This window comes from Cyanistes caeruleus, chromosome 18, assembly GCF_971803275.1.
Source record: "Cyanistes caeruleus chromosome 18, bCyaCae1.hap1.1, whole genome shotgun sequence".
NCBI classification, from domain to species: Eukaryota; Metazoa; Chordata; class Aves; order Passeriformes; family Paridae; genus Cyanistes; species Cyanistes caeruleus.
Genome location: NC_141718.1, coordinates 1251164 through 1272480, shown reverse-complemented (window position 1 = coordinate 1272480; position 21317 = coordinate 1251164). Strand labels below are relative to the sequence as shown.

General features: G+C 46.2%; 1 long non-coding RNA gene across 1 annotated transcript in view; it reads right to left on the bottom strand.

Moving 5' to 3' along the window:
- Positions 1–313: 313 nt before the first annotated feature.
- The window catches only part of LOC147649871 (uncharacterized), a 29329-nt gene continuing 8325 nt past the window's right edge, over positions 314–21317 (bottom strand). Inside the window, exon 2 of the long non-coding RNA XR_015277866.1 lies at positions 314–1326. This is a non-coding gene — a long non-coding RNA (uncharacterized LOC147649871). The remainder of the gene's footprint in view (positions 1327–21317) is intronic.

Genomic DNA, 21317 nt, shown 5'->3' with positions numbered 1-21317 from the left:
ATAAGGATTTTGCTGCTACAAAAAGCCTGCAAAAGAGCAGAGCCCTGGAAGCAGCCTGCCAGTCTCCCCAGGAGCTGCCCACTCTCCCAGCCCTGCTCTCACACACACAAAGTACCCCCAGGGCTGCTGGTTTAAAGACATCATTTACCAAAAGAATCATTTTATACAACAAATTGTAAGAAGTTTCTTAAACTGGTAGAGTTAGCAAGCGGCTCAGTTTCAGTTCTGGAGTTTTCCAATTCCATATGTTCTCGATAACTGCATTCCCCACACCAGCTGATATTGGGTTGCTGCAATTCATTTGCAAACATGATTAAAAATTCAGCCAAGATTAATCTTTATTTTTCACTCAACTGCCTTCAAACAAAATCACCTACAGCGATGTCTATGGTAATCAGCCCACACTAAAAAGCTTAGAAATGGGCAAAAAACCCCACATGAGTAAAAGGTAAAGTTGCTAAAATTTGCATTATTTCTTTTCTACAAAGTTTTGAGGTAGCGCTCTTTAACTTTGGATGTGGCAATTCCTCTGCATCTGCTCCACCTGAGGTGAATAAATAATTGACAGTTATTTGACAGCCCTTTAGAGGCAGCAGGTGAAATGTATAAATAAGATGTTACAGGATAATAGCAAGCCTCCATCCCACAGACATGAAAGAGAATTTGCTTGCAATCCATTGTGGAGGCTGAGCAGCGTTTGGAATGGCTGCAGGGAAATATTGGGACAAGGGAATTCCCTGGGGAGTGCAGATCCCTGGGGATGGAGAGGGGCAGTGCCCTGCAGCCACACCTGGCACTTCCCAGGGCACCTGTGCTTGGGGTTCAAAACCTGATTTATCCCAGGCACTGAGCTGCTCCAGAGCCACCTCCCTGGCTGCAAACACCTTCCTGGGGCAGCCACAGCCCGGGACAGCGTGGGGAGGGGTCCTGTGCTGCTCCAGGAGCATCTCCTGTGTGGGATGGGATGGGTTAGGAGCTGGAAATCCTGCAGAGCAGCGCCTGGGCACTGCAAACACTGACAAACAGCACACAAACCCCTCCCTGGTGCTGCCTCTGGCCTCAGGGATGCTGGGAGAATCCCAGATAAAATAAAATCCTTTGGAAGGATGCTCGCTGCTCTGAGGAGTGCATTCCTTGTTTTGTTAGCGTGGCAGACCCAGAGACTACAGAAAAGGCAAAGGTGAAGATGCAGAGTTTCATCCTCTCCATGGCAGCATCCCTGGGTTCAGGAAAGTTCATTTCCTTGGTTCTGAAGGCCACTCCTAGTCCTGACCAGGATTCCTGTTGCTACCAATCAGTTCCCATTTGCATCACCCATCTTTGACCCTGCAACAGAAGGGAGAAGGCCTAAAAATACATTCCCAGTGGTGGGAGTGACAGGGAATCAAACCTTCCTGGAGCTTTCCCTTCGATCCCAGGGGAGTGCAAGGTGACTGGGGGGATAAGTGACTCGGGTAGAACAGCAGAGAAAATGAGAAGGCAGAAGCACATTGCCTGCAGGCAGAGTCAGAGGGGCTCTTCCCAAACAGAGCCCTGCAGGCAGGGACACACTGACAAGAGATGATTTCAAGCTACAGAACCAAACACTTTATTCCCAGAGCTGTGTGGAGAGGATCAGGGCTGTTTCAAACAAACACCAGAGAGTGAAGAGTGCCTGCACATCCTGTGGAGGGGATGGAGAGCTCAGTGCTCAGAGCCTGAGATCCTTGCTGGCAGCTCAGCACGGTTTGGACCCAATTCCCCTGGCAGGAAATGTGGGAAGCCCATGGAGCAGGAATGGTGTCAGCCCTGCTTCCCCTGCACTCCTGTCACAGGGCACAAAGCCACCACAGAGGGCTTTTGTTCCCTGTCCTGGCCCTCACAGCTCCCTGCTGCAGGAGGATGAGCTCGGGTTGAGATGTCCCAGAGCTGGACACGAGGGGTGTGGGAGCCAGGTGAGCTCACTGCACACCTGCAGGGCACCCAGGGGGCTCTGGGAGCCAGGTGAGCTCACTGCACACCTGCAGGGCACCCAGGGGGCTCTGGGAGCCAGGTGAGCTCACTGCACACCTGCAGGGCACCCAGGGGGGTGTGGGAGCCAGGTGAGCTCACTGCACACCTGCAGGGCACCCAGGGGGGTGTGGGAGCCAGGTGAGCTCCCTGCACACCTGCAGGGTACCCAGACAGTGCCCAGGGCGGCTCTGGGAGCCAGGTGAGCTCACTGCACACCTGCAGGGCACCCAGGGGGCTCTGGGAGCCAGGTGAGCTCACTGCACACCTGCAGGGCACCCAGGGGGCTCTGGGAGCCAGGTGAGCTCACTGCACACCTGCAGGGCACCCAGGGGGCTCTGGGAGCCAGGTGAGCTCACTGCACACCTGCAGGGCACCCAGGGGGGTGTGGGAGCCAGGTGAGCTCACTGCACACCTGCAGGGCACCCAGGGGGGTGTGGGAGCCAGGTGAGCTCACTGCACACCTGCAGGGCACCCAGGGGGCTCTGGGAGCCAGGTGAGCTCACTGCACACCTGCAGGGCACCCAGGGGGGTGTGGGAGCCAGGTGAGCTCACTGCACACCTGCAGGGCACCCAGACAGTGCCCAGGGCAGCTCTGCCTGCCAGCAGCACTGGGAAACGAGCTTTGTTTTCCTTTGGATGCAAACTGAACACGATGTTATTTCAGAAGTGATGAGGATCAGACAGGTGCAGCATCAGGAAGATGAGATGTGACTCCCTGACTCATTCAGGCTGGAACATCCCATCGATTCCCCCTTTCAGCACGGCCAGCCCATCTGTGCTCAGCTGAGTTTGGGTCACAGCATCTGCAGGCGTTCCATGATTCAGACAAGTTAACCTTCTTAAACAAAACCATGATCAGCCATGGCAGGCTGATCAGAAACGACACAAACCCTCCAAACACTCAACAAACAATGACAAAAAGCAGACCCTGCTGCTAATAAGGGAGCAGCATCAAAAGCCTTTCCACAGCAGCCACCATTTACTCATAAATTATTTGTTCCAGCATCTCCTAACGTGGGTAGGAGCACACCATCAGCAATTGCTGCCTTGGGAGTTTGGAAACTGCTACGTCTTCCAATTTGCAAGGCTCAGAGTTGTGCAGCTGTGGAGCAGAGCCTGGGATAATGAATTTCAGTCTGTCAGTGATGGCCCAGTTCTTGTGTTGTCTCACAGACTTCAGAAGGACTCACACACCCCACTGTGACCTGCAGACCAGGCGTGGAAACCTGCCCAGCTCGCTGGTTCTGACTAAACTTGAGAAGGAAAAGGAATTTCTATTTCTAGAGGGAAAAAAAATAATTCATTTCCAGGTCTGTTCTGTAGATGTGTTCCAAAGAAAAGCACAAGAGTAAGTTTGAATTTCTCGGTTTAATCAAAATATTTTATGATAATTTTGACCTTTTTTTCAATATAGAAAAAGTTACCCACTGAAAGGTCATTTCAAAATAAACTTATGACGCTGTTTTACACAACAAAATAAAATAAAAAATAAAATAGGTGTTCCTTGAAAAAACCAAATTCTGGGAAAAGGGACAGGCTGGCAGATGCCAGAAAAAGATCTTTAATAAGCTCTGATCTACTGAGTAAAAACCACCTTTTCACAGCCAGCCAGGCCAGCATCTTGTCAAGAGGATGAATTTGTGGAAACATGAAAACTTCCAAAAAAAACTGAAGCAGGACATGGAGAAAATGCCCACAAATCCTGCTCACAAATTCCATGGTGGAATCCCAGAGCAAATATTGATGGACAAGATACTGAGAGCTGGAGTTCTCTGATGCAATGGGGATTCAGAAACCAACCAAGGTTTGCAGAGCTGAGATAAAAGTTTTGTCACTATTGAACCTCAGATATAAAAATGCAGAAAGTGATAATAGCTTACTTTAATGTAATAAAGAGCGTAAAGGTTCCTACTAATTGAGCAAGAAGAGCAATTAACCTCGTGGTGCATCAATACTCAGCCCTGATTTATTTGTAAATTAGGTAATTAGGATGCTTTGGGTTTTGTACACCAGCCAAGTAAGCCTGGGCTTCCCAGGAGTCTTGCAAAGGGCAGAATCTTGAGGAAATTTTTAAGTTCACTGATACTATGTAAGATTGAGGCACATCTTATGTTAGCCAGAAAAAGAACACACTCAACTAATTAATGCAGTTTGCAAATGCACAGGACAACCTGGATTTGCAGAGCTTTTCTTGTGAAAGGTGTATCTTTAATGATTTTTTTTTTTTATATATACTATATTTCCTTTATTAAAAGTAACTTCTACTCACTAAAAGGGAAATCCAAGTACAGCAAAGCTATTTAACAAGCTGATTCCAGCCTGACCTCGTTCCACCTGGGAAAAATGGCCAGGTGCAAAGGAATCCAAACCTCTCTGTGTAAGAGGAATGTTCTTTTGCAAAGCTGCTGTGGGTCCACAGGCACAGAGCGACCCTGGCATCCTTCTCTGCCCTGCTGGACTCGTCCTGTGCATGGTAAATAGGCAGGAGCACTAGGGGAAAAAAACCCCACTGGTATTTTCTGATCGTTTAAGAGGACTTTGCACAAGTTATGTGCCTCAGAATAGCTCAGTGCGTGCAAGAAAATGATTTAAAGGCCATAGATTTAAAGGCCACAGGGGAATGGTTTAATCTGAATACCAGTCTTCATATTTCACTTAAATATAATCACTTAGTATCTGACTCTGATAGCTAAGGTGACTTCTTTCCTCCCTTATCCAACTCAATCAAAGGGTCCCTTGGGTATTTTTATATTCCCAGGTGCCTTTGTTAATTCTCATGCTGTTGCTGCTGCATTGCTGCACTTGTGGTTATGCAAAAGCATTGAAACACTTCAACATTGCTGCAGGAACTGCTGCTGAAAATTCCCGTGGCCAAGCCAAGCAAAGGCACGGGAAGGAGCAAACTGGAGCACCCAGGATTGTGTGGAGATGAACAGCCTGAACATCCTGAGAAGGATGAACAGGACCAAGGAGAATCCTTTCCAATTTGTGCCAAGTCTTTTGCAGTGCCTGCTGATGGAAGTGAATATTGTTCAGGCTGTGAGCAGTGCTCACCCCACGTCCCTCGGTGTGATACACACAGGGTAAGGGACCAAGCCTTGCTTTCCAGGGCCCAGGAGTGAGCTCACAGCACGTTCCCCTGGAGCTGCTGGGCAGGTGAAGCCACCTGAGAGGGGTGAAAGGGCTGCTGAGAGACCCAGCAGGGATTTGAACAAGAAATACTGACTGTGGGGGACTTCTTCAAACAGCAGCAGGGCTGTGATGGGGGCCTGAGGCAGCAGGGTCCCATCCTTTGTTGGACAAATTTGGATAAGGAGGGCTCCAGACTGGCAGCCCCTCCTGCCAAAGCTTTGTTCAGCCTGCTCCACCCCGTGGAAATCAAACATTACATTTTTGAAATAACATTTTAAATGTTATTTAAATTAAATTAAAATTTAAATGTTTGAAATAACATTTCAAAAATGTGAATCTTCTCGGCAGTTCTCGATAACACCAGCTAGCTCACACAGCCCCGTGGTAAATATTTCCTCTCATCCAGTGAAGGATAGGAAATTAAATAATTTCTGCTCATGCCCTTCCAGCACTCAAGTTTGATCAGCTTTTTGGACTTGTGCTAAATGAGTGCAACTTAGTTTCTTCCTTCAGCTTTCCACTGGATTGATTCAAGCCTCCTGCAATAGAATCAGCTCTGCACCTGCTGAGGAACAGGCCAAGCAAACAGTGCAGCCTCCCTTGGTACAAATCCTCATGGCAGCTTGGGGCAAGAGCTCGGCCACGACACATCCATGGAGCAAACAGAAATTCAGGGCCATTTCTGAGCTTTCCATGCTGTGATTCCAGCGCAGACCAGACATTTTACCTGTGTGGGGTGTGTGGCTGCCCTGTCCCTGCACTCAGCATCGAGTTCTGCAGCATCTGGTCCCTGCCCAGATTTTCTGCAGACAGCAGATCTGAATGTGAAAACCATCAGATCATTGCTTTCCTGACAAATGGAACAGCAGATAACTTTCTAAATACAGGAGAGGCACCAGTGTACTGCAGACCAGCCTGCTACACACACCTTAAAAGATTTCCTCGGTGCAGAGACGATGTGAAGGAAAAATAACGCCCAGCATTGTGCTGGATTTGCTGGTCCAGGTATCTCTGTTTGATATTAGCTCCCCATCACCCAGCACATCCTCATCCCTTTGAATCCCAAAATCTTCCATGAGGTTAGGGGACTGATTGCCCAGCTTTTGACCTGGCAGTGCTCCTGAGGCAGGGCAAGAGAAGAGAGAACAAGGTTTAATTCAGAGAAGTTTCCCAGAAAGAATGAGCAAAAAAAAGGAAATGTCACTGCCACAAGCTGGCAGGTACCTTAACATGGCACCTAATCCCAGGGGTCAGGTAAATGTGCTGTTCTACCAGAAAACCCATTAGCAGAAAGGAGACATCACCCCCATCTATCCACAGAGAGGGTTAATGAGGTTCCTTAATTAGGCACAACGGCAAGGGGATTCTGGAATTTCATATTTGAGCTCTGCAGTCAGACCTTACCACCCTCGGGGCACTGTCTTTAACAAGACACAGCAATGTGAATAAATCCAGCAGGGAGAGGCCAGGCCTGGCTGGTTTGGGAGTCACCATTCACAGTCTGCAGCCCGAGTTTTGCCAGACCTCATCATCTTCCTGAATTTCACTGGCTGGGCTGCGTGTCCAGGCACCAGCAGGAGGCTGCTGGATGGAGAGGGAGAACATCCCACTCTCCTGGCCACAGGAGCAGCTGAGCTGAACAGAGGGATGGGAATGCTTTGGATCCTGACTGGAAAAAAAAGCCAAGCTGGCTCAGAGCACGGGATCTGCGACCTTCGGCAGGACAAAGGCGCGAGAGCTCGCTGTGGGATCTCTGTTCAACCTTCCCCTGCTCCACCTCTCATTGGGCTGAGAAAACTCTCATTCACATCTCTAAGAATGCTGGCTTGAAAGAGCTTTCTCAGCAGCTCAGAGGATATTCTCTGCTGTCCTAAAATCACTGCAGCATCTAATCGTTTTTGACCTAGATCCCACGCTGATGTTTCTCAACTCGCTTTCAAAAGGAAGGAGATCTGAGAGTGGTCAAGCACCCCAGAAAATCAGGGTGAATTCCTGTTGCCTTGACCAGGGCTCAGGCATCATCCTGCTTCTGAGGGAGGTAGATGGAGGCACTCTTTTATAATATGAATCTAAAAGGATTTTCTTTTCACAAAATTATGCAATAAATAAAATAAAGGGCAGAGTATGATGTAGAAAAAAAAACCTACTAAAGGTGAATCATACAGAGAAATTGTAAATGGACAAGAACAGGAACAAAGGCTTTGGTTAACTCATGTTCTGATAATATCAGGTGGAAAAAAAACCCAAAACCCAAGAAGTGTGAGATATAAACTTGATTTGTAAATAAACCCCGTATCAACCTAAGCCTACCTATTCCTTGCTCCATTTGGGGTAGCATTTCTAATTCTGTTAGAACCTCACATTTCTTCCTCCAGTGAGCAGAGGGGGAAATGCAGAGTCAGCCTGGCCACCAAACTGCCAGCACAGGAATAAAGATAAGTTTGGCTTCTTTAGCACTTTGCAGTGTTTAAATGATGATAAATGTAATGCCATAATACAGCACCTCATTGAATGTAATTGCTTTGACTAAGTCTAGAAAGAAATTCATTTACTCCAAATCAAATTATTCTGAGGACTTTAGGGGAGTGTTTTGAACTATTGTTGAATGCCAGCCCTGCAGTGCCTCTGTTAGTCTGGAGTGAGGGCACAGCAGCATTTAGCACTGGAATGGCTCAGCCCTGGGGCTGCTTTATTAACCAGAGTTACCAAACTTAACTTTGTTTCCTCTCCAAGGAACCTGACTCTTCCTCCTCATCTTGCAGGACATGGTGCTGGCGTCTGGGACGAGCACCAGGCACAGCGAATTCAAAGAGGGATCTGAATAAATGAAAAGCTCCTCACAGCGAGGGCTGAGCAGAGCAGGCGCCAGAACTTACACAGAAATCAAGGGGATCACAAAGTGCAGTGAATTCCAGCAAGGTCAAAAAGCATTAAGCAATCTTCAGAGGAGCTTCTGTGCTTCCAGCTGCCAGCATTCCTTCCTTCATCCCTGCTCCTTGATGTGCCCATCACCCTCAGCCAGGCTGCTCCTGGCGCTGAACCCCTTTGAAGTTCGCCTTTCACAAACACTAACGTGGCAAAGGTGGATAATAGAGCTGTTGCATTGGCTGTTTTCTCTGTACAAATGGGCTTTGAGAAACATTTAGAGCTACTCTCTAGCCCCTAGCACCTCCTTCTTCTTCAATAACTCTCTGAAATATAACTCGCTTTTAATTAAGGTCTCAGCCTTTGCTTCTTACTTTCATCATGTCTCAGTCTGGTACTTAAAAACTAAATCCTGTTCTTGTCCTACAAAGATCCACAGGCCCTAAAGGAATGTCTGTAATGATGAACAAAAAGTATTTAATGCTGTATTAGCAATTAGATTAAAACTCAGCAGAACTTTGCAAAAGCACAACAGCTAACAGTCTGTGAGCTGTTGTCTGTAAGTAAATTCATCTTTTACACAGCCAGGAGCTCGGAGCAGGGCTGTCCCCTGACCCAGAAGTGTGTTCCTTACCAGTGAGGCTCTACTGTGACCCTTGCAGGACCAAGCACAGCAATTCCAGAAATATAAATATTTGGAGTGCTGGAAGAGCCTTAGGGCAGCCTGAACTCTTGTTTTCATTTGTGAAGGTACAATTCTTCTCCCAAAGGAGCCCCTCTCCAGCCATGGGCCAGCTCTGCAGTGCCAAAGTGCTGGAACCCCAAAAACCTGGCCCCAAAAATCCCAACCCCAAAAAACCCAGCCCCCAAAAAAACCCCAGCCTCACCTGCTTTCTACCCAAGCATTTACAAACACTCCCATTACTGTTTCAAAAATCCATCCCTTATTTACTAAAAGTTTCAGATGGGAAGGTGGGCAGGGCCACAAAGCTGCCTGCTGGTTCTCACAGGTTCTGCTCGCTCCTCACTAATTAACTGTAATTAATTAGTACTGAGAGTGAGCTGCTGGGGTGCTCTGTGGGCCACACCAGGGACAGTACCCTACATGTGGGCTCTTCTCCTCGGGATCTGCTGACTGACAGCCAAAAGAAACACATCAAGGCCTTTCAAATGGCCAGAACTGTGTGACAAGCCCCGGAGGTCTCAGGAAGTCAGGCCTTTGAAAGACTGATGTTTCTGGGTGTGTATTTCCCTTCCTTCTCTCGAGAACTTGGTTTGTTTTCTGGGGTGGCAAAGGGACAACGTGAGGCACCACCTTTTGCAAATGGCAAAATGAAATTGTTAGAGGTTGGAGGGCCGTCCCTGAATGTTCAGATTTCCGTGTTGATGAGTTCTTGTCCCCAGTGCCATAGGATGGATGGCTTGTGGGCAGGAGCAGAGCTCAGCTGGACACCTGAACACCAGGAAACCACTGCAGAGACTCCATTAAAACATACAGCAGCAGAATGCCCTTCAGGTGCAGGTGCAAAGGAGATCAGAAGTCAGCACAGAGTGAGAAAAATATTCAGAAAATCCCAACCAATCTCCAGGTTGCTGATGGGGCAATAAACAACCGTGGTCGTGGCCCATGGAAACAGGAGAGGGAGCACAGACAGCAACCTTGTAAAATGGGTGAGGTTTAAAGCAGCAGCACCTGTCTGAGAGGTGTCCAGGGTGATGTATGGGCTCCAGGCTGCTTGGACATAATTGAGATTCATGGACAGGAGGGGAGGGCTCCATTCTGCTGCAGGGATTTCATTTTCAGGGGAGGGAATCAGGTGTAACCAAGCAGCCAGGCCCCGCAGGGCTGCGCATTAATTGGGCCCATTAAACTCCATCCCTGAGCCCAGACTACTCACACCTCTAAAAACTCTTATTAAACCCTGGCTTTTCTCATGGGCAAGCAGAGAGCTTGCACTAAAGACTTGGAGTTCAGCTTGTGGAAGCGAGGGCAGGAGCAGGCAGGGAGGCTGAGCACCAGCATCCATCTCCAGGAGTGAGCGGGCAGGTGAGCACTGCCCTGCCTCAGAGCAGCCTCAACACCCAGGAACCCAACTCATCCTCGCTTTACAAAGCTTCCTGCAGCTGGGGATGACAGCAAAGCCTTCGTGTCAGGCACAAACATCATTTCTACCAAAAAAAAGTGAGAAGTATGTGAACTCCGCAGATGAACACACAATCATCATCATCATCATCATGCTCTGTCTTAGATACCTGAGTAACTGACCCAGTCCTGACTGTATTTCAACTTTTAATGTGCTGGAGATATTTAAATCCTAAACAAAGTGCTGTAAATCTATTTAGAAGCATAATGAAACAATTTCCAAGTTCGTAGACTCGAATAGGGAATGAATGGAGAAAGCATTGATGGGCTATGTCAGAAATGAAACAATTCAGCATTTCTTTCACTCAAGGTGCTCCTGTTCTGTGCCAGCAATAATTAAACTCTAATGTTTTCTGAGCACAGAAATGATGCTGCCTCACAGTAAAGTAACAATATCAAATCAAGGGGCAGGGACATTAAAGGCCAATCAGTTGTATTAACATAACTCAGAACTCCTCATAGAAAAAGTATTTTATTAGAATTTATACTTTTCTTGATGTTTTTAAAAATAGACTACTAAATGGAGGGGATAGGAGTTAAGCATTTTGCAACTCCAGAATTAGGAACTGCAGAAAAATAAATTGAGAATTGTTCGGAGGTTTAAAACTAAACAAAAAAGAAAAAAAAATCACAGTACAGAAAAAGTGAATTGAGCTGGACTTGTTTCCCTTTGCACCTGGAACTGGCTGCATGTTTTCCTGCAAAACTGAGGCTTCTCCTCTCCTCCAGGAGTGACCGAGTCCCTCAGAGCTGCTCCTGGCTGTGAACGCTCCCCAGAGCAGCACCAGGGGCTGTACAGCAAAGTACCAAGGAGGGAAATCAAAAGTGTTGAGGGTAAAGAGCCAATTTCGTTGAGTTCATCAATTTGAAGAACATCTGCACTTGTTAGAATCTCCCAACTGAGATGCTTCAAATTAAAAAATCTAGCATGAAGGGTTACTTGCAGAAAAGAAAGCAGAATTTAAACACAATTATTTCAACCAGCTATCTGTTCTTTTACCTCCTTTAATAAAAACACAAATCCAGAGAGAGCAGGATTAGGATTTGTATTCATTACTTCTCCTCTTGATTGAGGGCAAGAAAAATAATGAAATGTGAGAATTTGCCACATGAAAAAAAAAATATATTCCCACTTGGCTTTTATTAATAGCCTGTACCAACTCCCTAAAGGTGTGATCCAAAGGATTAGATCACTTTTAATTAGTTGTGAGTTGGTCTGTGGGTAAGAAATGTTCCTGCCTCACCTTAGGTGCGGCTCTCCCTGGTGAGTGGAACCTGTGGGGCTCCTTTTTGCCTTTTTTTGATTCCAGAAGGCCAAAGTGAGCCAGGGAGGTAAATCACTCCTTTGGGAAAATCCTCCTGCTGGTGCTGCTTTCCCCCTGGGGCTCAGATCCAGCTGACATCCCTGAATCCCAGAATGTTCCAGGGGCTGCCCTCTACCCGTGCCACAGAGGGGTTTTGTGCAAAACCCAGAAAATGCCCATGCAGACGGAATTTTCATCCTTTCTCAGCAGCTGAGGCTGTGGGTTCCCAGCTTGTGATAAGAGCCCAGAGTGCCCTGCCGTGGATCCACGCCAGGATCCACCCAGCTGGGGCTGCCAGGATCCCAGCACTGCTCTCCCTCTGCCCAGGGAGCAGCACAAGGGGAGCACACCTGGGCCAGGGCATAGAAGAGATTCTTCAAAATCCTCCTGAAGCAGTTTTCCAGCTCTTACTTTCAGTGGCAAGTGGGAGTTAGGTAATTTGATCCAACATTCCTCATTTCAAAGGCCAAGTCTGCTTAAACATCTTATTTTTGGCTATCATGAGCCTGTGCCTCAGTTTACCTATTTGTAAATAGGTAAAAAAGATAAATACCCATTATCTATACTTACAGGGCTCTGCCAGCTCTTAAAATTAATGTATTTGAACTGCACATTCCATGACCAAAATTAGCTGTAGTTGATGAGGAAATCTGGAGGAGATGGCTGTGAGCAGGGCTGGGCGCAAAGGGACACTCGTGTCACATCAGGCAGCTGGGCTCTGATGTCACACAGCTGAGCTCTCCAGCCTCCCCCACAGAAGCCAACAGGGGTATGAAACTCCACCATTCATTATCCTGTCGTCAGCCTAAAGCCTGATTTGGAGGGGAGAGGACACAGCTCGGTTTTTTAATTACCACTTGCCCCAGCTCCTGCAATCACAGACCCATAAAGGAATCCCAGCACAAACGGGCTTTGGCTAATAAATACCAGTCAGGGATAAATAATGAACCAGAGCTCTTTCACCTCTTTATTAATCCATGATATTTGCTGCAGAAATCTCGCTGAAGAATGAAGCAGTAAATCAGTACCTGGTTTTACAGAGGGGTTACACAGTACGGGTTACAGAAATGGGGCTGATTTCCTTTTTAATCCTTAAAGCCTTCAGAAGATCTCATATTGCCACTGCCCACGTTTCATTTTGACCCCTGTGCCCCACCCACATCCCACAAAGGATGAGATTTTCCTCTTCAACCTTCTCCATTTCTACCTTTCCTCAACGCTCATCTCATTAAACTCCATAAAGAGCAGCTTCCCAAGGTGCTGAGCTAACTGGGGGTTAAACTGTGAAATCTTCCAGCTCTTCCTCCCTGCTTTTACTCACTTAGAACATTCCCAGTTTTGTCCTGTTGAGGATATAATCTTGCCTTGGGTCTAGAGGCAGTCCTGGCATTTTGTGACTGGCAGGAGAGGATTTTGGCCCTCTGAGCAGCACGTTCTCCTCCTGTCTCCTCTGAGCAACAACCTTGAAAATTTCTAACTCCAAAATTAGAATTCTGAACTTGCTCTGGAATGCCTCAAAAAGAGCTCTATGTGAAATAGCTGTTCCTCGTCAGGCTCCTAAAATCCCTCGCGGTTAAACGTAATTTTTTAAAGGCTTTATTTGCTATCAAGCACCTGAATCCTGTATATTTTACAAGTTAATGAGCTCGTTTTTGAGGAGAAAATGTAGCTGTTAGGAATATTAACTGAAGTTATGCTTACTGCCGGAGCGTGTGTAGGGTGTGTGTAAAAATCCCGCTTTAATGTCTCATCTTGGAGCAAGTCCCAGAAGAGATTGATTCAATTTCCATTCATTATGGGAGCAAAACTTAAAATTACTCCGATGTATAGACACTCAGTACTGGCAGCAGAGATCAGCCATGTGTGGCAGGGAAAAACCCTCAAATGATGGTTAAAGTGGAGGGTGTGCTCAAGCTCCACCATCTGAATTTGGGTTATTTGTACTCTGGGGGCTCTGGCAGCTGTCATTAACAGCTCCCCAGAAATCCCCAAATGCTCACCCCTTTCTTGGGAAAGGCTACTTAGCTCTGATTGATAATTCCTGCTTTGTGGTGCCTTGGGAACTAAAGCACAAGCTTTGAATAAAAAAAAAAATATCATCACTTAAAACACATTTCATACAATACTTCAAACATTTACACCACATCTGGTTTCGTATTTACCTTGCAGGTCCTTCTCTGTCCCTGACCTTTGTGTGCTTGAGGCAAGTTCTGCAAATCAGAAAATCTACCAGGGCTGGGAAATAAGCTAATCTTTTATAAACTTCATAGACTTAGGAACTAAATTCTTCAGCCACAAAGAGACAAAACCAAAACCTCTTGGAAATGTTAAAGAAATGTACCTTGCTACATTGTGAAATCATGATTGTATGTGATAATAACTGTGTTCTTGGCTTTGAGTTTTAATAACCAAAACAATTATTCTAACTGTTGGCTGACCTATGGGCTATAGCAAATATATCAAATAAACATAAATGAAAATATAGTTTAACAACATTATTGAAGATCTAGTTTCAGCTCATGCATCAGGGCAGCAGTGGGAAAGGCCCAAGTCAGGGCTGGGCTCGTTAATTATGGGCACTTCTCTGTGCATGGTCAGAAGTTTATTCAGCATTTCACACAGAATATTTGTGCCTCAATCCACTTTACTTCTCAGTGTCATTTTCCACTTTGCCTGTTTCACAGCTACTTCTGTGCCCCAGGCTCAAGGAGCCTTTTTGCTAAAGATTCTGAATTTCCAGCAATGTTATTGTAATTTTTGGAGAACAGGACCCTGGGAGCCCCAATTCCTTCCCTCACTGACTCTGCTGTCAAATGCAAAGTGCTTTAAGGGGTAAGTCATGAGAGGAAACATGACTGCAGGCATGTGTGATTTACAGGGGTGTCAGGACACAGATTTACTTCTGTGCTAATTTATTCTGAGTGATAAAATGCTCATCCTGTCTGTTGGTGCCACACAGACTCGGGCCAGGGGAAAACAAAGGCTGTGCACCAAGGCAGAGGTGACTTTAACCCAAAGATTTAACTATTAAATTGAGTTTTAAATGCCTGAGCCTGCCCAGAACACCAACATTTTGCCTGTTTATAGAAGCATTTTGCATGGAACACAGACACTTCACACGTGATGTTCCCAAGTGACACAATTTGGGTTAAAATGCCCAAATCCAGGATTGGATCCATGACATGGGTATTGCACCTTCACGTTGAACTTCTACAGTGTGTTATACCTGCATTCATCCTCTATTCCTGAGCTCTCTGAGCACTCAGAAAGGAAATACATGTGCTGCAGAACCCCAGAAATTGATATAAATTCTAATTACTGTCTGTAGCAGAATGCAGAGTAAGGGCTGCACAAAGCACCTCCAAACAAGAGACCTCCTCTGTCTCCTTAAATCAACTGGACATGAGTGTTTGACTCAGAGGTTTATTACCCTAAACACTATTGATTAGTAGTGAAACACAATTTCTCCATTTTCAGTGCAGCAGCTGCTCTCCAGCTCCCCAGCCCTGCAGGTGGGACAGAGCTGGCCACTGCCATTCCTGGGAGCATTTCCCCCAATCCCCAGGACATCTGACAGGAATCTTTGGTTGAACACCACCTGGACATCAATCACACCAGCTGCTGTCTACATTTTGGGAGTTTGCCTCACCCATTCCCTGAATTATCTCATTATTATTAATTATTTTATTATTAATTATTTCATTATTAATTATTTCATTATTAATTATTTCATTATTAATTATTTCATTATTAATTATTTCATTATTAATTATTTCATTATTAATTATTTCATTATTAATTATTTGTTCAGACTCCACACACACACACTTTTGTTTCAGCTGGGCTAACCAGGAGAGGGAGGAATTCCTGCTGAGAACATCCATGGTCAGTTCTTTAACAAATCCCTCTTGTCAGCTCTCTGCTCACACCCTGCACCTCAAAAATCTCACAGCTTGGTTTTGGGCTAGGGAAAAGTGCTTTGTGCTGTTGTGTTTGCAGTTTATATAATCAGGTAGATTGGGAAACTCGCTTCCTCACGGGATTTTTGCTGATTGGCATCAAATCCTAGCTCAAAGGAGGAAACATTCTCAATCCTACTATTGACAAGGCTGTAAAGGAAGACTAAAGACAGGAGAGGCAATGAAGTAATCTGAGAATCTCTTAATTGCAGGAGTATTAGGTGGAATCCCAAGTAAAGATAAAGGATTTATAATTTAACGCCACAAAGTCGTTTTCCTTATATCTTATTTACTTTCTTCAGCCCCAGAGGAGCAATTTGTGTCAGTGGGGAATTGCACATCCTCAGATCCCACCTGGGAAAATGATTTTAAGAATAATTTCTCTGCTTCCAGTTTCTAGGAGCGCAGCCATTGTTTGCAGATTTACTGCAAACACTATGATTACAAAATAAAGTGGTGCCTGCAAAGCAAGGCTAAATCAGCAGTATCAGGATGGCAGTGGAGAACAGAATTAAGTGTTCAACTTTTGGTTATTGTGTGCTTTGTTCACAAGGAGATTATTTTTCCAGCGCAGTCTGACACAATTACTCCACACCATTACAGTTTGCCTACTGCATGGAAAATTCCCTGCTGTGCTCTAAAAACCATCACCTTGCAGGAGAACCTGCAGCCAGTCTGGAAAGCTTCACCTGGAGATGCAGTTGGTCCACCCTTGGTGGGTTTTTGAGCAACAGAAATGTGTTTTACAGCCCAGCCTGACGCTGCATCAGGAGGTGAGGGACGTGCCGAGCTCCTGGCTGCTCTTGGGGTGTTTTACATCAGCTTCTGCAGGATGTGCTGGAGTTATTTCAGCAAGGTTACACAGCCTTGCCTCTGCTCGTGCTGGGTTTAACAGACAGAAGTTTATTTCCTTTTTGGCAGGCCAGAGACTTTGAGGCTGAAGCCAGCCCAAGAAAGTCACTGAGTCTTTCTGAGCCACTTTGTGCCCTGTGCAAAACCCTGCCCTGCCCCACTGAGCCCCATTAGTGTGGCTTTAACAACAGAGGGAGCATTATCAAACCAAGAAAACAAAGATCTGAGATCCAGAGGTGAAACACCAGCTCACAAATTAATGGCTTTTCAATCTTTTCTCGATTTTCTGCTGAATGCTTGGGTGTAACAACTTTTGTTAAGGTTAGAAAGAAGCCCTAATGATTATATAAAAATTCCTAAAGAATTGTTATTAACATTTCTAAAGAATATTAAACACCAAATTAATTCTTAATTAAAATTCTAGGGTGCAAATCATTCATTCAGACTCTAGACTTCAAACCTTGAGTTTCCATCAGTTTTATCAATTCAGCTACAAAGAATACAGTGTTTATTGATGTCCTAAACACTCAGGCAATTGGAATGTGCTTCTCAATATAGAAATTAGAGGGTGAAGTGAAGGCACCAAATGCAACCCTCCAGCCCATTTAACCCAGGAAACCCTCCCCAAAGAAAACAAACAAAAACCACAAGCTGGCAGGTTTCCCCACACACCTTGAGCTACAGATTTGTCTTGGTGGTGTCAATTTTTTTTTTTTTTCTAAACCTAAAATTTGTGGAGAGCCCACAGAGACATCTTGTGCCTGGATGACATATAGCAAGCACAGAGGAGGGGGCAGGGTCCTGCCTCTGCCCTCTGGGGACACCAGAGGTGCTCACAGCTGGCTCTCAGCAGCAGCTCTGCATCTCCCTCAGCTGCACCTGGACCAAGGGAAGGCGGTGGTGGAAGCTGCTGGCACGGTGAGATTTGCCATGGCAGGGGAATTTTTTCATCAGGTGGCATCTTGCAATATTTTTGAGTCTTTTTCCACAAGGTGTTTTATCCAAGAGTTACTGCTGGCCACTCCCCACTCAAACTCTGTGTTACACACTGGTACCTGCACTGCAGCAAGCAAACCTTGAAAGCTTTGAAAGCAAATGCTCAGATCCCTGAGTGCTGTTTTTATCCCGGGGAAATGCTGGGTTTAGGCACAGAAGGGGAGCTAAACAGCATTCCAGCATTTAAATATTTCAGGGAGTGACAGAGAGATGGAGTACAAGTGCTGTGAGCTGACAGCAGCACCCCCAGAGTGGTTTTGCCATAGGCAGCAGGAGAGGCTGGAGGCAAGCTCAGAGGGCAGAGCCAGACTGAGATTGATTCCTCTTAAAGCAGCTCCTCTGAGCGTGAAAAGATTTCCTCCTTCTCCATGTTAAACACCTTTCTCCTACTCAAAACTACACACTGCCCCATAAAATGGGTATTTATACTGGCTTGGGACAGTGCTGGACCATGAAAATCATCCAACATCTCATCTAGAAACTCACTGGAGTATAAAGAAAATAAAATCAAATCTGTACTCTTTAGGCAATTTACTTCAGGAGAGGATCAAGTCACCTGTTGCTCTCTGAACAGGTAAACCCTGTCCTTAGAGGGAAATGTCAGTGCTGGGAGCCAGCATAACTCTGGGTACTTGAGGGACTCTGCTTATTTGCCATTTATCCTTGCAGAAGGGCAGGACCCAAAAACCTGACAGGCTCTGTCTGCAGATTATCCTGCTCTTGTCCTTGGGCACTGAAACCTCAGGAGTTGCAGCCCCAGCAGTCCCACCCAGCGAGGACTCTGGGCTGCAAGGAGACACTCTCCTCCCTGCAAAACAGCTCTGACAGCATCTGCTGCAAGTAGGGCAGTCCTGAAATATCTCAGAAGCTACAACAGGCAAGGTGGGAAGCTCAGAGCACCATGAGGGGTGGCTTTGGGATGAGGTAAGTGAGTATTTTAGGGAGAGCAGAGGGAGAAGCCAGCAGGCTGCTGTTGTCAGGAGCAACCCCACTTCCCCCACAGGCAGCCTGCCCTGCCCCAGGGCTCCTCTCTCTCCTCCCTCCCGTGTCCCACACTCTGGCACTACACACATTATACAATGTGCTGACGCCCTAAAGTCATTTTTGTCCAAAAGCAAAATTCCAAAGCCTGCAAATCCAAGAGGCACAACGCTGAGAATGGGGAGGAGGAGATGGAAAACCAATTCTTGTGGCAGAACCTAGCTGTGTTTAGTCCCCAAATATAAGAGTTCTGTTTAAGTTCCTTGATTCCCCATTAACAGCCACGTGTTCCCATACCCCATTCACAACAAGAGACTTTAACTGTGGCCACCGTGCAATCCTCCAGAAGCTGGTGGGAATCAGCAGATATTAAATCATCTGTCACTCCTGTTCATTCCTTCAGCCACAGCTGACTGTCATGTTCTGATGGCCAGAGCACTCCTCCCTGTTACTTTCCACCTCTTGCACATGGAACAAAAGGCTACAAAGTGCAGACATCAAGGGGAAAAATCCTGGTTCCACTACATTAGCTAAAGCTGGCACTATTGAAAGCAGTGATAGGGAATCTATAAAATAATTTCCACAACCCCACCATAAAAGAAGCCCATTGTCAGTGCAATCCAATAGTACCAGTGGCTGGAAGAGAATTTATTCTACAATGAAAATTACTCCACATGAAAAAAAGTCATGTTTTTATAATGCAAATCACGTGTGTTCATGATGTGTAGAGCAGCATCTTTGGAAATCACTGGGCATGAATTAAGGAGGCTTTGATCAAGTTCAAAATTTGGGTGACAGCACAAGGATATGAAGATTACAACTGGCTATAAACAAAAGGAACGCTGGTAAAACCGAGTTTAATCACAGTTTGACAAACACCCTGGATGAGGAGCTCAGTTTACTTAACTTCCTTCAGGATAAAATAAAGTTTCCAAGCCAAACTCCAAAACAGGTCTAATTTTTTATTCCATCATATAAAACACAACCAAAAATCCAGAACTCAATTCTTCGTCCCTGGTAATTGCTGTAGCAGAAAAATCTCAAAATCCCTTCACCTTTCCACATTTGGTGCTCAGGCTCAGCAGGCTGGGGCCAGGACAGATGTGCCCCTCATGCTCCCAAAGCAGAGAATATCAAATGTCAGCTCTGTGCTGCCCAGCTTCCCTTCTGGCAGCACATCCCCAGCTCAGAGGTGCCACACAGATTTATTTATTATTATTATTTAGGATGCAGAACCACGAGAGAAACCTTCCCACAGAGCACCAAACCCTGCCCTCTCTCTGTTATTTGGTGAGCTGGGATCTCTTGGATGAAAGGGGTGTAACAGCCTCTCTTGTAAAGTGATATTTGTGATCAGGCCTGTGGCCATCCCCAGCACAGCCCCAGGGAGCTGGGCCCTGCTCCCCACCACACACAAATGAGCACCAGGGAAAGAGCAGGAGTCGGATGACTCCAGCTCATTTCTGTTCCTCCTGAGCCACCCCAAGGCTCTGGGCAGGCAAATTTAAGTGACACAAGCTGATTCCAGCTGAAAGGAGCTGTGGCTGAGCCTCCCACCCTGAGCCTTTTCCATGCTCTGCCCTCTCCCATCTGCTCTCCTCCTGCATCCTCAGCTCTGGGCAGCGTGGATTTGGTGGGGCTGGGACAAGTGCAGTCACACAAAAGCAATAACAAACACCTCAACCAACAGAAATGTGACTTCATCTGGCCAAATTTATTCCATTTACAGCAAAACAGCCAATTCCACAGCCAGTCCAATTTAGCAGGCCGAGGAGCCCAGCCCTTTGCTGCCCCAGCTGGGGCTCTGCAGAGTCAAACACTCAAATGATTCAAGGCAGGGATAACACAGTTCCAGTCCCTGGCAAAACCTCTTCAGCTGCTCATCCTTCAGTATATTTCTGAATTCCTGAGCAGTGCAGGAAGCAGCAGTAAAGCTCATAGTTTATGCCTGGCCCAGCTACAAATGGAGACAAGCTATTACTTTCTCTTTCCAAGAATTCATTCAATCGAATCCAATTTTGAAAGCTTTGGAGAATAATTTGATATATCAAATTTTTGGGTTCCTTCTGAGCCTTCACAGTGCCTTGACACTTGTCAGTGGCTTGGAGGCTACAAATTCAAGCAGAACTAATGGCAAAAGAGATTCTTTGATTACATTGTGAAGGTGTAGCTTGTGTAAGCAAATATCTGTCAAACATTCCCACTTCCATGAAGCTCTTGCAGATACTTACTTCAAGTGGAAGTATTTTTAGTATAATTGCCATTAAATGAATTATAGGAAGCCAATATAATTTTATAACTGATGAAAAATATTGCCACTCTACATCATTAAAACGATTTTTAGAACTGCTGCGATCGCATTTCGCCTCTATATTGTCTGTCAATATAGCTGAGATTCATAAAACCAGCCTGCTTTTACAGAACACTCCAAATCCACTTTATGTGCAGCCAGAGACATTTTATACTGAGCAATATGTGCTTTCCACTCCTCAGCTGTGCCACGCAGAGCACATTTTGGGAACGGAGAGCTGCTCCCTGCAGCCAGAGCGGTGTCACCCAGCAGTGTGACAGCAGTGACACTGTGCCAGCCACACAGCAGCACAGCTCTCCCCTGGAGATGAAGCCCCCAGCAGCCACAGGTGATTTCCCCCATCACAAACACCAGGCAGGTTTCCTGGAGAACCTGAAGAAATCCCAGAGCAGAAATGCCACCCCCAGCCTGTCCCTGCCTTGTCCCCTCCCCTGCTGCCCGAGCAAGAGCCAAGCCCTCAGAAGGAGCAGGAGAAAGGGGTGGCAGAGAAAGCCCCAGAATCTGGTGCCACAGCCACTCCTGACCCATAACTCTGCAGATAAACCAGGAGAGTTTATTTTCTTCAGTGTTTTTAGGCTGGCCATGGGCTGTTGGCTCAATAACAGTTTAATTCCCAGGAGAAAAGGGAGCACAGGAACCATCCCAGAGCAGTAATGGGTGCTGGGAGACTCAGGGTTTGGGTGAGTGACCCATCACTGCCCTTGGCAAAAACCAAACCACAGCACTACACACAGCAAGAAGAAATTCATCACTGTTATTTTGCAGAAGAAGATGCTTAAAAC